General features: G+C 57.7%; 1 protein-coding gene across 13 annotated transcripts in view; it reads left to right on the plus strand.

Annotated features, from left to right (window-relative positions):
• The first annotated feature begins 16,314 nt into the window (after positions 1-16,314).
• Positions 16,315-17,184, plus strand: part of PTK2 (protein tyrosine kinase 2) — a 245,677-nt gene continuing 244,807 nt past the window's right edge. For 12 of the 13 annotated variants that reach the window (XM_044244883.1, XM_044244884.1, XM_044244882.1 and 9 more), the window contains exon 1: positions 16,315-16,445. The gene's annotated coding sequence lies outside the window, so the exon portion shown is untranslated. The remainder of the gene's footprint in view (positions 16,446-17,184) is intronic. The other variant, XM_044244880.1, reaches the window with a different exon arrangement.

The following is a 17,184-nucleotide window of genomic DNA, read 5'->3' on the forward strand; positions in this document are numbered from 1 at the left end:
CAGGGGTGGCTGCAAGGCATGCTGGGACCTTAGCAGCAGAGGCCTGTGGGCTGGGGAGTCTGATGGAGGGCCTGGCCCCTGGCCTTCTGCGGCTCACGCCTGCGCCTCTCCACCAGCCAGCTCCCCGGACGGCAGTCTAGGTGATATTTTTAAAATGTAAATGACATTGCATCAATGACCTCTTCAGTGGCCTCTGGTTACCTTCCTAATAGAATCCAATCTCCCTCCCAAGGCCACAGACAGCAGGCTAGGCATAGAAATGCAGCATCTCCGAAGCTGTGACCCACACCATCCCTTCCCAGAGTTGTGTCGTGGCCAGAAAATCATGGCCCAGTATTCGAGGGCAATTTTCATGCCCTCAAGTCCTTTCCCCGTATTTGTCACATACCAGAAAGGTGACACAGTTCATGGAGGTGCTTCCAAAAATGCCCTCTTCGTCCTCACCCTCGGGCCCCTGTGCTCAGCCTCCCCCCGCGCTTCCCTGCTTCTCCCCTCCCCCTCTGCCTTCACCTGCTCTGGAAACTGAAAGATTCCGTCTGGTCAGAGGAGGTCTGCCTCGAAGAAGGGGCAAGAAGAGCAGAGAACAGGGCCGGAGCCCGCACACGCCTGACGCCGGTCCTGGTGCACGTGCACGAATCACGGGGCAAACCACATTGTGCCAGCATCTAGCCACTCCTGCAACTGTCCCGAAGTCACTGTAAATGCGTTTTCAACGCCGCTGACCTGTTGCTGGACCTTCAACAAACAAATACATATGTGACCACCTGCCTGCGTTGCTGTCTTCACAGAGTTTCACGTGGCTGACTCGTTCTCGTCATTTTGGGTTTTGCCCCAAAGCTAACTTTTCTTTTTTAAAACAATGTATTTATTTTTATTTACATTGGATTAATTAACATAATGTATCCGTGGTTTCAGACGTGCAGGTCAGTGATCGTCAGTCTTCTGTATCACCCGGTGCCCACTCCCTAGAGCGCCCTCCCTCATGCCCGTCACCCGGTTACGCCAGCCCCCGACACCCTGCCAGCAGCCCTCAGCTTGTTTCCTATGACCACGAGTCTCTTATGGTTTGTCTCTCTCTGATTCCGTCTTTTTTTCTTTTCCCCACCCTTCCCCTGTGATCCTCTGTTTTGTCTCTTGAATTCCACACAGAAGTGAGATCCTGTGGTCATTGTCTTTCTCTAAGTGGCTTGTTTTGCAAGCGCTATCTTTCCAGAGAAGCCCCTGTCTCTCCCCAGAAGAGCCCCCACCAGCTCTGGGCCCGACTGTGCAGTTTCTGGAATGATCCACCTTGAGCTCCAGCAGAGCATGGGTAGCACGTGCCTGTCCCCCCGGGGAGCTCATGGCAGACACTGGGCACCTGGGGTCAACGAGTCGGTGAGCTGCTGTAATCTGCAATCTCAGGGGGTTTCAGAGCACGTCTGCTGGAGAGAGATGTATTCCCTGGTGCGTGGCCGAGGGAAGTCCCCTGGCCTGATGTCCTGAGCTGTAAACCGGGGACAGTGGTGGGTGCCCACAGAAGGCAGCCCTGAGGGCTCCACAGAGGCCCCCGGACAGAACCCACCTGGCCGTTCCTGCTTCACTGGGGACCGGGGGTCATGGGGCTCTGGCGTGGTCAGCAGGGCCACTGCTCACAGCTGGTTGCCGGGGACAGAGAAAGCTCTGGAGCCAGAAGCCCGGGCCAAGAGACTGTGGGGGCCACAGGACACAGCTGGGGAGGGACTTGTGTCAGGGAGAGGGCTGGAACGGAAGCGGCCTCCCTCCAGGCCTGCTCCCCTGCTTCCCTCTGCGGCCCTGCTTCGGGACGTCTCCACACGTTCGTTAAATGCGTTCTCCGTGGCTGGTGTATTTTGGTGTCCAGTTAGTAATCTCTGCCTGCAGGCACGCAGGCACGCAGGCCAGAAGGGGGCCACCCCCGCGTGCTCACCTGACCTCTTGTAGGGCCCAGCCCCCCGATCCACACCGCTCAGAGGGTCTGTGGGACCCAGAGCTCCGGGAAGCCCAAATTCCTTATCTATTTCCTCCCAGCCACGGCTCTGTCCTAAAACAGGACTCCCCACCTGATGTCCTTTCCAGGCCGTGACACTTTGCGGCTCGAACGAGGGTTCCAGGACACGCGGGTAGAAGCTCCGCACGCTGCTGCCGACATGCAGAGCAGGCCCCGGGGCTGGGCCGCCCGAGTTCAAACCCTCACCCGCCTCACAGTGAGCTACAGGCCGCGGGGGCCGCTCCCTCTCTGGAGCTCAGGGCCACCTGCTAAACCAGAGTCCCGCGACTCACGACCTCCAAGGCCGTTACGAGGTTTAAATGGGTCGAGACGGGTGAGGGTCTCAGAACCAGGCCTGGCACGAGAGCGCTATTCAAATATTTGCCAGATAAATAAACTCCCTCGTCCCCCTCCCGCCTGAGCTCTAGGCAGATGAGAGAGTCCGGAGACGAGATGCAAACCGCAGCTTTGTTACGGGGGAAACTGAACTTGAAGGGGCTTGATGTCCAGCCCCTACCGGACGCCCCAGTTGGAAAGGAAGTTGGCCCTGCTCGGGGCTGGCCAGGGCCTGTCCAGCAAGCTGCCTGTGTCACTTGTGAGGCTGTGACCAGAGGGCAGGGCAGTGAGGGAGGGAGGGATGGAGCCCAGCCTGGTCTGGCCTGGTTTCCCTACACCCCCAGTGGAAAGGCGAGGCTCAGAGAGTGGGGCTGTCCTGCCTCTTCCTTCAAACACTGGGCGGAGGGCAGGGGCCCAACGGGAAAGCATGTTACTGGTGGATATTTGGTTCGTGTTTGGTTCCTCCCTGCTCACAGCTGTCTACAAGGAAGTGTCACCATCCCTCACTGTTCAGACACATTAACAAGGACTTGAAAACCTTGGGTGGGATGCCGGGCTGGCTCAGTTACAAGAGTGTGTGATGCTTGATCTCGGGGTCGTGAGTTCAAGCCCCACACTGGGGGGTAGAAACAATTTAAATAAGTAAAACTTATAATAAAAAAGAAAACCTTAACACATTAGGTGACTTGTCCAGGGGTCCCACAGCTAGGAAGCCGCCAAGTCAGGACGTAAGCCTTGTCTTTAGGGCTGGGAGGCCTGGGCTCCTTCCCCGCCACCACACCAACTGTGACTCCACGAGAGCTGCTGGGGAGGGCCGGTCGGCTGCGACTCTGGGAAGGGTTGGCGGAATTTGTTAGCTGTCCCTTTTCTTTGGAAGAGATCACGCTTTGGTGTTGATGTCCGGTCAAGGATGTAGACACAATGGGTTCAGACGACGGTGTTTAGCGGCTGGCTTCTGTCACAGGTGTGTGGGGGAGGGTTCCAGGCTGGGCAGCGGCATCCTCCCGAGGCCCAGAGGACGGGCCCCTAAGAGTAGCAGTCCGGAGCGGAGGGAGAAGGTCCCCACCATGGAGCCCCCCCAGGCCCAGGGTCCCCGGAGCCTTCTGCCTCCGAGATCTGGACACAGCCTGACCGTCGCTCTTTTGAGGGGAGTCAGAGAACAGCAGGACAAAGAGTACGACCGGGTGTCACACCTGCCGGGTGACACGCTGCCTTGCCCAGCTTAGAGAGAGCACTCCACTTAGCAGGGCCACAGCTCCGCACGAGGACCCGGGCAGGAGCGGGCGGTCTGGTTCATCGGGCACAAGCCACCCGACGACTCCGGCCGGCTTGAGCACAAAGGGAGCGGACTGGGCGGAGGAGGAGCAGCCCGCACAGTCCGGGGAAGGCACAATGGCCCAGGCCTGCGCAGGCCAGGAACCGGGGTGGCCCTGGAGGTCCAGGTGGGGATGGAAACAACAGGATGGATTAGAAAAGATTTGACTTGGGAAAGCAACAGGACCTGGTAACAGGGTGGTGGGAGGGACGGGCAGAGGGAGGACTTGGGGAGGGGACCAGGAAGAGGCCTGGGCTCCAGGAGCAAGGAAAGCCTGCTGGGAGTGGGGGCTTCTTCCATCTGGGGGTACTGCGAGCTCAGTGTGCCTGTTGGACCCCAGTCTCGAGTCCGGGCAGAGGCCTGGCCTGAGGTCCAGGTTTGGGGGTCATCAGCACAGGGTGACTGGAAGAGTGACAGTCTGGAGGGACAGCAGGGACCTTGCCAGGAGGGGAGGAGCTGGGCATGAGCCCATGCCCCAGGAACAGCCCCCACTGCCCCCAAGGCCCTTCCTCTCCCCACTGGGCCTGTGGCACAACCAGCAGCTTCTCTGCCCTTCCACGGGCACGTGGCCCAGCACTGTGCACATAGTAGGTACTCAAATTTGAGCTTGATTTATCAACTGGAAGGAGACAGCTGGATGCAGAAGGCACTCCCACGTGTCAGGCCTCAAGGATGACCCAGAAGGCATCACCCGCAGCAGTACACGGGCCCATCCTAAGTCACACTTTCTGCCTCCTGACCCTTTAAGGCAAACAACGGCGTTCCTCTGAACCAGAGTCTTCGACTTGGCATCGCCAGGGATAGAAAAGAAACACAGGATGACACATCCTTCCAGCTCCCAAACTCTATGTTCTCTGGAGAAATACAAATAAATCCACATATTTAAAGACAGGCCACCCACTTGCATGGAAGGGGGTGGATCCCAGCGGATCTGGCCGGGTTTACACGGAAGTCTTTTCCTAAAGCCCCTCACTCCCAGCCATGCTGGCCAGCCTCGCTGGCCGGCCACCACCCCAGCTCCGCAGCCTTTGTTCTGACGCCCTCGTCAAGACCGTGTCTGCGGCCCGGCCCCTGGCAGGTGCACGCAGGCTCAGCTCGGATCTACATAAGACCACAGCTGGTTCACAACACTGAGGACCTTGCCTTTTGTTTGTCTTCGAAATCTGCCTGCTGCCACACGTCCGTCCATTGGAGGCGGGGGAATTTTCCAGAAGCATTGTTTTAAAGCAAGCAGAATGATTTAATTTATTGAGCACTCCCTGCTGGCTTTGGGATCTGTGTGAGAACCAGGCTTCGTCCTTGCCCTTGGAGAGCTCCTAGGGAGGACTGCAGATGGCCCGTTGCAGGCTAAATGCCACCTTGTTGTGAATGCACAGGACTTCAGAGCTCAGGGGGCCTCCGCGAACTCACCTACGTCCTCTGTCTTTCCACAGACCAGGGATGCAAGGCTGAGCAGGGAGGAACAACGGAAGAGAAAACTTCGGGTCCCCAGCTGTGTGGTCTTTCCTGAGAGGCTAGTGCGAGCCCACGAGCCCACGTCGACTCTGCCCAGGAGCCAGACAGCTGCCTCCCGTTGGGGCTGGCCGAGGTCCCAGCTCTTTTCCTGTCCCTGAGGCATAGGTGGCATTTCCACCCAGTTGAGTCACCAGGGTTTTTTCCAGGTGGAGATGGTAATTAGCACCAAGCTGAGCCCAGAGTTCCTCTGTTGCTTGTGGAGGCGGCTCCGGGCTGCCGACTCAGGCACGCGTCTCTCTGCAAAGATACGTGTCCCCAAAGCCCGTTTATGGGATGCGCAGATAGTCCTGGTCACCGTCCCTGACACACGAGATGCACTACAAAGGGCAGGCCTGTGTTGAGGCTGGTGACCGGGGCACTAGCACCCTCCCGCCTCGGAGCCGGTAATTAACGCGCGTGACATTAATGCAGGCGCCCCGAGCGCCCCGGTCAGAGCAGTGTCTGCACGACAGGACCTGTGCTGCGAGCGAGATGCCGGCTCTGCCCGAGGCACATGCTGCTCGTTCCTTGTAACATCCTGGGATCCCTGTTGTAAAGACAGAGGAGCTCAATTTTAGGGAGCTCAGGTCGCTTCGTTCCTTATCCTAAGGAGTTTACCACACAGGCAAGTGAAGAAACACAAAAACCAAAGCCACTGTTCATAATCACAGGGAGAAAGGAGTACACAGGGAAACTGCTGTTCAGTCCCTCAACAAACACTGGGATTTGGCACAAGGTAATCCTCTTGCTGGGTTGGGTTCTGCCCGCAGGTCCTGTGCCCCCACACACCTCTGGTGCTAATTTGCTGATGTCCTGGGTGAGTCACTTCCTTGCCTCGGTTTCCCCCTTATGGGGACCACACTGGCTGCCGACACCAGTAGCAAGGATGCTGTGGGGAGGAGGAGGAGCCCGGCTTGGAGTGTGGGCTCTCAGGGGTGGGGGTGCAGGCATTTCTCCCATAATTTATTTGTAGCTCTGGTGCTTGTGAACTCCTCCCCGTCCCGCTGCTGAAGTATGTGTAGTGTCTGTGGGTTGTCACACGCATTAATTACCGGCTGAGGGTTATAAACTACCCCTCGCTTTGGCTAGATCCTGCTAGAGAAAAGGGCTTTATCACCGTCGCAGTTAAACGTAACCTCAGAGAGCTGGAGAAGACGGAAAGGAAAATCGCTCAGGCCAGAGAATAAAGGACATTTCAGAAAAAGCAGGACAGGGGGCTATGAAGACCTACTGGAATTTAAAGTGACAGCACATCTGATGACGCAGTCACAGATTCTGGGTTGTTTCGGGCTAGAAAGGGGCAGATGCACGTGGAGCCAGGCAAGAGGCCCTGTGGCAGGGAGCAAAATGTTTGATTCCGGGCAGTGTTTTAACCCTTCTGTGCCGCAGTTTTCTCATCCATGAAATGGGATGAATGATCACACTGAACTTGAGAATGATAAATGACAGAATACAAATTCACATGCTCAGTCTCTGACGGCTGCTCAAAAACAAGGAGTCACAGCAGAGGAAGCAAGAAGGGGCACAGGATTCATAGGTGCTTAGGATGAGTTTCGTCTTGTTAGACTAAGATGAAGCTTTGTTTTCAATGTCCCGTCTCGTTTGTTTCTGGACTGTAGGTCATCTTACCACGCAGCACATAGACAGACCATGGTATGCTGGTAAACATCACAGGCTCTCGGGGAGGGGGGAGCCCTGATTTGTAGCGTGTGCCCATGTCCATGGGGTACGTATTCCCGTGGCTGATTTCAAGCTACCAGTGTGGTGTTGCTGAATTCAGTCCGGAACTGATGTCAGCAGCTCATCATGTCATTTCTGCGGATTTCTGCTGTCAAGATACAACAGACAAGGGGTGCCTGGGTGGCTCAGTGGGTTAAGCCTCTGCCTTCAGCTCAGGTCATGATCCCAGGGTCCTGGGATCGAGTCCTGTGTCAGGCTCTCTGCTCAGGGGGGAGCCTGCTTACTCCTCTCTCTCTGCCTGCCTCTCTGCCTACTTGTAATCTCTCTCTGTCAAATAAATAAATAAAATCTTTAAAAAAAAAAGACACAACAGACGAGTGCTCAGAGGATGGAGATACGTAGTAAAGCCGTTAGGAAATGATGAGTTCGGGCTATTTATTACCTTTGTTTTTTAAAAGATTTTATTTATTCATTTGTGAGAGAGCGAGCAAAAGAGAGAGAGAGAACAAGGGGAGGGGCAGAGGAAGAGGGAGGAGCAGCCTCCCCGCTGAGCAGAGAGCCCAACACAGGGCTCGACACAGCGCTCGATCCCAGGACCCTGAGACCATGATCGGAGCCGAAGGCGGAGGCTCAACTGACTGAGCCACCCACATGCCCCTATTACTTCCGTGTTCCATATAATTTAGGTAATTGTGATTTTATATAATTTGATCTCTACTGATGGCTATATTTAACAATCGGCTCACAGAATCCTAAAAACTTGGCAGGGTTGGCGGCAACACACCACTGCCTGCAGAGCCCCTGGTGTGGGGTCCGGTACTCAGTAAGTGCTCAGTACAAGGTCATCTCTTGTCTCCAGTTCTGACATGGTCTCATTCATTACTCCCGCCTGGGTGGAACTGAGAGTGTGGAAAAGTCTAGAAAGGGAAGAGGGAAGAGAAGCCAGTGGAGGCTGGGGCTGGATCTGGAGGCTCTGGGCCCTCCCCAGTTGGAGACTTTATCTAGGAGGAATCCCAGTGTGGGGTCCTGGGGCTGTCTGTCTTGCAGGGCTTGCCCCTCACCAAGCCCCTTCCCCCACCATGAGACTCCCCGCAGGCGGTCAGGACTCCAGGAAGTGGTAGTGATCCTTCATCCCACTCCCCCGGCTGAGCTCAGTCATGTGACCTGGACTGGCCATCTGGGTACACCTGTCTGGGTATGTGAATCCTGAGCAAGTGGTCGGGAGCTAAGATCCCTGCATGGAGAGATTCCTACTGTGGTGGGCAGCAGAGCAGTGAGGTCCTGGTCATTTCTCCTGCCTGGTTGCAGAAGGCCCCTGGGTCCTGCCCAGTGTTCATCTTGCTTCTCTAGCTTCGCTTTGGCTCACGGAGCTCCCTGGTGATTTTTTGTGGCAGATCCTCTGGGCGACCTCCTCAATTTCATCCATTTTTCTTTAGACTTATAATTTGCTGGCCAAAAGACGTCGTTTCTCAGCCTCTCTCCAAGCTGGGAATAGGTCTTGCCAAAGGGATGTGTGCACTAATATTGGGTGGGACTTTTCAGGAGAGTGTGTCATTTGGTCATTTCTCTCTCCTCCTTCCTATTGCCTGGAATGTGGAAGCAATGGCTGGAGCTCGAGCAGCCATTCTAGATCATGAAATGATCTGAGAATGGAAGTCATGTGCGGTGGGGCAGAAACGGACGGAGCTGGGGTCTCGGAGGAGTTGATGGGGTGTCCATAGCAGTTCTCCTCTTCCAACCTCTGGACTTTGTTTATGTGACAGAGCAAACCCCCGTGTGTTATCCCTGCTGCAGTAGGGTCTTTGCTCATCACAGCTGAAGCTCTTCCTCCAAGCATGCCTTCCACTAAAATTCCTTTGACTTATGAACATCAAGGTTAATTTCCATTACGGTTGCTTCATAGCTGAGTCCTGACCGACTTAGTTCATTCTTTCTCCCCCCACACAATCTCAAGCCCACATTCTGGCCCCAGATGCCTTGTCTGCCTTATCAGTGACCCAGATGAGCCTGGTTCCCTCCCAAAGGACGGGTCCTCTTACACTCTGTGTATGCTGTGCCCTCCCCAAGGATGTCCTTCCCTGACCTTGACTGCTTCTAAGATCCAACACAAACATCGCCCACCTCTGTGCCAGCATGGCTTGGATGGGTCCATGTCATAATTACCTGTTTACTTGGCTGTTCCCACCAGACCACAGGAACCTGGTTTGTGACATGCTGTGTGGCACGTCCCAGGGGCTCAGCACAAGTGGGCTGAAGGAGAGAACGAACACTGCCGACATGCGAGGTGGGTTACAGCTTTATAACAAGACCCATCAATCTCTTCCCACAGACCAGCTGCCTACCTGGCTCTGTTCATCTTGGAGATTGCTGCGTGTCATCTGGGCTGACTTCCTGCGGCTCTAATCCATGCCAGACATGAGCCTGATTTTGAATGGATCATGTCAGGCTTGAAGGTATTTTGGACGTTAACAATATCCCCAAGAGCAACGAAATAAATAAAGTGGTAGTGGATTGTAACCCAAAGTAAAAAAACATACGCATATACGCATGAGTCCAGACTGATGCAAATGATTGAAGGAATTAACAAATGGGGGAGAAGAGACAAATCCCATGCCAAAGACCTACAAAGAAGGTATGCCAACCCCATGCCCTCAAGGAGGGTGACTGTGACTCCCCACGCTTCAGGCGTGATCTTCTTCCAAAGTGCACAGCCTGGAAGGGAGGGTGGGGAGAGCAGCTTCATGGTGGAGATGGCGGGCAGACCTCAGCCGGGTGACCAAGGCCAGCATCAAGTCTAATGTCGTGTGGATGGTATGGGAGCTTGATGTGATGACAGTACGTCTTCTTTCTCTGGGTCTTCCTCCCAATAAACCACAGCCTTTGTCTAATCAGGAGAAAGGCATCAGACAAATCTAGGAGGGCGACTTCCCAAGAAGTACCCAACCAGGCTTCCAACCTGTCAAAGTCATCAAAGACGAGGCAAGTCTGAGGAATGGTCACAGCTAAAGAGAAGCCCAAGGACACAGGACAACTGAACACCATGTGGGGTCCTGGGGCAGGGGAAGGATGAGGTTAAACACAGGAAATCTTGGGTGCCTGGGAGGCTCAGTCCGTGTAGCGGTTGCCTTCGGCTCAGGTCATGATCTCAGGGTCCTGGGCTGGAGTCCTGCATCAGGCTCTCTGCTCAGCCGGGAGGCTGCTTCCCTCTTTCCCTCTGGTATTCTCACTCCTTGTGCTCTCTCTCTCTCTCTCTCAAATAAATAAATAAAATCTTTTTAAAAAGCCCACAGGAGGGGTGCCTGGGTGGCTCAGTGGGTTAAAGCCTCTGCCTTTGGCTCAGGTCATGATCTCAGGGTCCTGGGATTGAGCCCCGCATCACATGTATCATGTTAATGGAGAATGTTAATAATAGGGGAAAGGGCCTTTGGGAACTCTACACTGTTAACGCCATTTTTCTGTAAACTTAAAACTGCTCCCCCAAATAAGGTCTATTAAAATGAAAAATCATACTCCCTAGACTTGAGGGAGAAATAACAATAATAATACCCATTATTATTTTTTAGAGGGGGAAAGGATGGAGAGGGAGAGAGGATATAAACAGACTCCGCCCCCAGCACGGAGCCCTTCCCAGGGCTCGATCTCTCGACCCTGAGATCGTGATCTGGGCAGTAATCGAGAGTCGGCCACTGAACCGACTGAGCCATCCCATAATATCTATTATTAACTGATATTACCATGGGTCCATATTCTCTCTCTTTGCTCCGGCTAACTTGGGGGAAGCCAGAAGAGGGAGGGCACAGCTTCACCCAGGGCACTGAAAGGAGAGAACGGCGGCCAGGTCAACCCTAGATGTCCTCTGACCAGATCCCCTCAGAAGCTCTGAGCGCTCTCCCATCCCCCCACCTCGGCCTTGACTGCCTTTTCTCTCCAAGACGCTGCAGAGGTACATTCTGGGAGAGAGCCCACCACCGGGGAAGGAGGGCACCACGGGTGCCGGGGTCTTCCGGGTACCTCGGGGCCATGAGCCACACGGGGGCAGGCCGTGCTCCGAGGGAAGAGCGGGGTCCTCTGGGACCAGAGCACGGGAGGGGGCCTCTGGCATTTGGGCCTCCCACCTCCTCCTCCCTTCCTACCGGCACACTCCCTGGTTTGTTTTGCTTTGGGTGAAACTAAGTCTACCTCCGGGTCCGTGGCCGAACGAAGCCAGGAGACTGTGGACACTTGGAAAAGGGGCAGATTCTCCCCAGAGGCTGCTGAGGGGAGCGGACGGGACCCCTTGGCGATCACAAGCGGAAAACCGTGTGAGACGGGACCCTGGAGCTTCAGGAGGGAGCGAGCGTCCCTGAGAGATAGGCCTTAGCCAGCCGGACCAGAAGTTCCCTGAGTGCTTGACTCTAGGCTTTTTTTTCTTCAAGATCTTATATATTTACCTGAGAGAGAAAGACAGAAAGGAGAGTGGGGCGGGGAAGCTGGGGGATGGGAGAGAAAAAACAGCAGAAAAGGTATGAGGAGTGGGAAATCTCCAAGGGCTGTCTGCCCACCTTGCAGGCACCGGAAAGTGGGCAGCCTTCTGTGCTGAGTGTGACCCCCACCGAATTTGCAGAGAGGACATTGTTTTGGTGGGGATTTAATATGGATCAAAGCAATGATAATTACTTTCGTCCAGCCCACAGTCGGACAGGTCCGGGGGAGCCCCAGCAATGGCTTCGTTTTTGCTAAACCACGACGCACTGTTCACCCCAGAGAGAAGGCGAGAGGGCCTCCTCTGAACTCCGTCCTGGTCGCCACTCCGGCTCGGGGAGGCCAGGGAGCTCAGTCACCGAGAGCACAACGTTGGAGCCCCACAAGCTGGGTTCGAATCCCATCTCTGCCCCTTACATGCTGGGTAGACTTGAGCTGAGTAGTCAGCACCTTCTGTCCTCAGTTTACCCATGTGGAAAATGCATTTACTAGCACTTATCTGAGGAGTTGCAACAATTGAATGCGATGACCAATGCTTTGGGGTAGAATCTCCTGGAAAATGTAGACCTTCGCTTTTCTAGAGGTGCAGGTATGTGGGCGCTCTGGCTGGATGCTAATTGGAGGCCCAGTTGCAAGTTTTCTAGACTGACGGGGCATTTCAGGTTAGGAGGGTGGGTGGTTGTCCCTGTGTGGGACCTGCCGAGCACTGTACAGGGAAAGGGTTTCCCCCTCTGTGCATTGAGGGGTGGGGTTGTTGAGTCCTGGGAAGTGGGTGTGCAGCCCAGCCCTGGGAACCCCAGAGAGAGGTCTTGTGTTTGCTGCTATAGGCAGCTTAGTCCGTATGGCTGGGCCCCTGGTGGGGCCTGGAGGAGGTCCAGCTAGTGCGGATCACCATGGTGGGGCAAGGTGTGGGGAGATCTGCGGGAGCAGGAGTGGCTGGGGCACCCCTACCACCAGCTGAGGATGGACCCACACCTGGGGCAAGTTGTTCACATGTCCCCTGGAGAGACGTGCGCCCCCTGCAAGCACCACTGGGGACATAACCCTCCCCCGCACAGGTATTAATAATCCCACACTCCCCCATCCCTACGTTAAATTCCTGCAGAAAGTGAAATTACAAACATATAGCGAAACCTGCATCAACAGCCTAGTTCTCCTCAAAGTCTAGAATGTTCCCTCCGGGGCCGGGGCACGTGGTGGCGGTGGCCCATCTTGCCTTTACACTGGCGAGATGTTGCAGGAGGGAATCTGGCTTCTAGTCCCTAGAACTGTCCCTCCTTCACCTGGCCTCCCTTCTGCGCATCTTCCTTAGGGGTGCCCCCTTCCCTTCCCTTCTGCTCTTACAGCCGGCCTCCCTCCTGCTCCCCATTCTACTGATGAGGAAGTTGAGACTCAGAGAGTAGAGTGGCCTGCTAAGGCCCACTGGCTGTCACGTGGGCAAGCTGGGGTTTGAACCAGGTCAGTCAGATTCCTCTGTATTGCTGCAACGTGTCCCTCCTTCCTGACCAGTCTCCTGATGCTTCACTGCTGAGGGCCAGCATCCCTGGAGGGCATGTGGCACACCCATGTCTCCCAGTGACAGCTCGTACTGGATCTCCAAGTGCCCCAGGCACCAGTCTCCCGGATCCCAGTTTTTCTCATTCTGGTGTCTCTGTGTGGCTTTGCAGGTTGGTCAGTGCCATGAGGTGGCCAAAGATCGGGGCTTCAGTGGTTCCTGGTTGAATCAGCTTCTCACTCCACATCCTCCTGACTGGGCACCTACCCCCAGCCTTAAGGTGTGTTTCTGTTTCCACTATGAGCAAGTCCCTCCTAGCAACAAGCCCTCATCAGCCCGGGGAGGTAGGAGGGTGCGTTTCAAGGGGGAAGTGCTCCCAGGGTCTGTGCAGCTGCTTTGCCAATGCACGGGAAGCCCTTCCTGAATGCTTCCCACATAAGGTCAGTGCTCAGCCTGTTTGGCAGCGCAGGAAGGGGAGAAGCCACATGGTCTTGCGCGTTTTGCTTTTCTGGGTGGGATCTGAGAGTGGCAGCGGCTGTGCAGGACGAGGGAGGAGTGCACGCTTTGCAGGGGGACAGACTGTGGCTTTGAGTTCCAGCCCTGCTACCTGTCCCATCACTTCCTTTTTTTTGGTCATAGTTTTTGCAACAATGAAAGGAGAATGATGTTCACATGCCCACGCCACAGGGTTGTTGTGAGGTGTGGACACCCTGGAGACAGCCTCTGGCCCACAGAGCTGAGTAAAATCAGCTTTTGTTACCATGAGGATCAGTCTGGGTGATCCTCAAATACCCAGTCTGTGATCAAGATGAACGGTAACCCGTATAGTAATGCTATTGTTAAGCAATAACCCTCGTTGAGGGTATGTGTACCAAGCACAAGGGATGTGGCGTGACTTGTGAGCTTAAAGCTGCAGGAGATGGTCTGGCTTTCTGGCCCACTTCTCAACAAGTCCAAGCAGGTCTGGTGAGGAGACGCGTGGAAGCGCAGAGAGCCTGCCTGGCAGACACGCAGGCAAGGCTCTGCTTGACCACCCGCCGCTAGCTGAGTACTCAGCTAAGCACTCTGCTGTTTTACAAGAATGGTTCATCTCTCCCCACAACAACCCAATGTTACGGAGATTCTCTATAAACTCTAACAGATGAGCAATGACATCATACAACCTGCTCAATGTGGGACCCTGGTGAGGAGTTGAACTTGAACCTGGGTTGGCTCCATCGTTCATGGACTCCTGAGCCTGAGTTCTTAGGCACCACAGGGTATGCTCAGGGGATAAGAGGGTCTCTGTTGGACAAGGTCCTGCTCATTGCCTACGTCTACCTTTTCTCCTCTTTGTACTCTTTGCATTACTTTTTCCTCTCACCCTTTCCAGATTTTCTGCTTTCATTAGGCAGAAGAATCATCAAAGCTGCCCTCAAGAACATCAGTTCTGAACACGCCATGGCAAGGGCGAGCTGACCCCATGTATCTGTGACCTATGACTGTGTAGTCTAGAGGCTTAAAACCACAAGTGTTTTATTTGCTCATGAGTCTCTGGCTGGCCAGTCGGGGCTGGTCCGCGGTTGTGCGGGTCTGTCTGGGTCTCTGGTGTCCCCAGCTGGCTAAATACTCGGCTGGGGTGGGTGGTCAAGCACAGCCTCGCCCCCGTGTCAGCCAGGGTCCCCAGACTTGCCTGGACTGGTTGAGAAGGGGCCAAGAAAGCCATCCCATCTGCAGCTTTGGGCTCCCAACTCACACCGCATCCCTTGTGGCGCATTTTCTTGGTCCAAGCAAGTTACAAGAGCCACCCACCTTCAAGGGGTGAATGACTAGATTCCATGGCTTGTGGGGGGCAGTGCCAACAAGTTGGTGGTCATTCCTCGTCTGCCAAAGCGCCCCCGCTGCCTCACAAACATCTCCTCACTGTAATCCCCTTTGTGCCTCCACTCCCTTCCAGACTCCCACTCCCTTCTTGTACTTTAAGTAACAGTGTCTTACTTCCCATCACCCAATGCTGCGGTCACTCACTCCACAAGTATCTCATTATGCGCCAGGGACCCACGGGTGAACAAGTCCCTGCTTTAGTGAGCCTCACGTTCTGAGAGAGGGACACACAATCAGGGAAAGACAAACACCCAGTGTTGGGCCCAGGAGGACAATAGCTGTTCTGGAGAACAACGGAGCGGGAGTGGGGGGGGGGTGCTGGGGGGCGGTGGGGTTCCTGTTACACATAGAGAGGTCAGTTGGCGGCGAGGGAGGGGACAGGGAAGCCTGAAGGACTAGGGGGCGCGAGAGGCTCCACGCAGCGGGCGGAGCATTCCAGATGCGGCAAACACTGGGGACAGGGCCCCGGGGCTCACAGACACACACGCCCTGCAAACTCTGATGGGTTAAAAAGACCCACGAACAACATGACATTTCGTCAGAGAACGACAGAAACACGCACGTAAAACTCCTGCGAGGCGGACTGTGCTTTCACCTGCCTCCGTTGTCCTGGCGCCAACGACAGCCTCTGCGACCAGAGAGCCGGGGCCCTGCGGCCCGGCAGCCCCTCTCCCCGCACCGCGCGCCTGACCTGCGCCCTGGCCCGCCCTGGGCATCAATGCGATGCCGTGAGAATGAAAGTCGGCCTGCTTCTGGTTTCGGTTCCAACCGCAAGGTCGTCTTTTTTTTTTTTTAAAGAGCACAAATCAGTACGACTTCCTGCTAGAAACCCGCTGCAGGTCCCCTGCCCGGAGAACAAACCCAGCCCCAGGGATGCCCCAAGAAGAACCCGGCGCGCGTTTCTCCTCCCCTCCGCGTCCTCGCTCTGCTCGGCTGCCCTGGGCTGCGGGCTCCCCAGCCCCGGGGTCGTCCTCCGACCAGCGCGCGGGCCCCCTCCGGCCCCGTCCGGCCGCCCCCCACAGCCCGCTTCGGGCCGTCTTCCAGGCCGATCTAAGCGCGGCTCAGCGCTGGGGCCGATCTCCCCAAGCACCCCCGAGCCTCGCTTTCCTTGTGCGCTGGGGGGTGTATATGGTGGTGCCCGGGGCGCCTCACTCCTCGGGGTGGGCGGGAAGCCTGGCGAGGACCCCCGCGAGGACTCGGGTCAGGCCCCGGCCTGTGGGGCGCGACCGCGCGGGTTCGGGCCCTGGGGCCGGGCTGCAGGGCGGCGGGCGAGAGAGGCCCAGCCAAGGGGCCGCGTCCGGGCTGTGGGGGCAGGGCAAGCGGGGAGGGTTTCCCCGAGGTGGGCCCGACCCGGCCCGACCCCGCCCGCCCGGAGTGCCGCCGGTGGGCCGCCCCGCGCCGAGGCTTCCCGGGACCGGCCGCCACGCCCGCGCGCAGTCCCCGAGCCCGGCGTCGCTGTCCTGCGTGGTCTCGGGAGCCGGGCGCCGTGGCGTTCTGGGCATGCGCGGGCCGCCAGGCGCATGCCCGGTCCTTTGGAGAGGCGGAAGCTCGGCGCGGGGACGCGGCCGGGCGCGCGCCGTGGCGTCGTCGCGCGCCTCAGCTGGTCGCCGCGCACGCGCGGCCCGCGCCGACGCAGCACGGCCCCGAGGGCGCAAGCCCGCCACCGCCGCCGCCACCCCTGCCTCTGCCGCCGCCGCCGCCGCCGGGCTGGGACCGCTGTGCGCCCGCGGCGTGAGGTGTGGGAGGGGGCGCCGCCCCCGCGTCCGCCGCGCCGCCTCGCAGTGTCTGCCCTCGCGTCCGGCGCCAGCGCGGTCCGAGTGAGTGCGGGGCCGGGGCGGGGGCCGGGGCGCGGGCCGGGGCGCGGGCGGGCCGCCTCCCGGCGCTGGGGCTTGGCAGGGCCGCGGCCGGCGGGCGGAGGGCCGAGCGGCGCCGAGCAGCCGGCCCGGGCGGCGGGTGCGGCGGAGACGGGCCCCTCCCGCGCGCGGCTCGGGAGGCCGAGGACGTGGGGAGGCCGAGGGAGGGGCCCGGGCGGCCGGCGCTGTGGGGAGGGCCGGGGCGCGGGCCGGCCGGGGGCGCGGGCGGACGAGGCTGTGGGGAGCCCGGCGGCCCCGGGGAGGCCGGGGACGGGGACGGCGAGGGGGCGGGTTCTGGGAGGACGGCGAGGGAGGAGGCCGGACTGAGGGGAGGCCAGGGCCCGGGTAAACGGAGGGACGAGGGGACCGGAGAAGGCCCGGGGGGCGCGGGAGAGGCGGGGGCTCGAGGCCGGGGCTTGTGCGGGCCGGGGCTTGTGGGGGCCGGCCGCCGCCTCGGGAGCGGGCCGATTGCCTCAAAAACAAAAGGGGGGAGAGAGGGAGGAGGAGGTGAAGGGAAATCCTTGGGGACCCGGGGGATCGCCCGGACCTGCGGACTCCCTGGTCCTCGGGCAGGCGAGGGCGAGCCTCGAACCCGGGGCCGGGCCGGGCGCTTCCCCGCTGCGGGCGCTCAACTCACTGGGCCCGGGGCTGTCCGGCGGCGGCCGCGGGGACCTCGTGGACTCATTGTGCCTCCAAGTTTCCG

This window comes from Neovison vison, chromosome 4 (genome assembly GCF_020171115.1).
Source record: "Neovison vison isolate M4711 chromosome 4, ASM_NN_V1, whole genome shotgun sequence".
NCBI classification, from domain to species: domain Eukaryota; kingdom Metazoa; phylum Chordata; class Mammalia; order Carnivora; family Mustelidae; genus Neogale; species Neogale vison.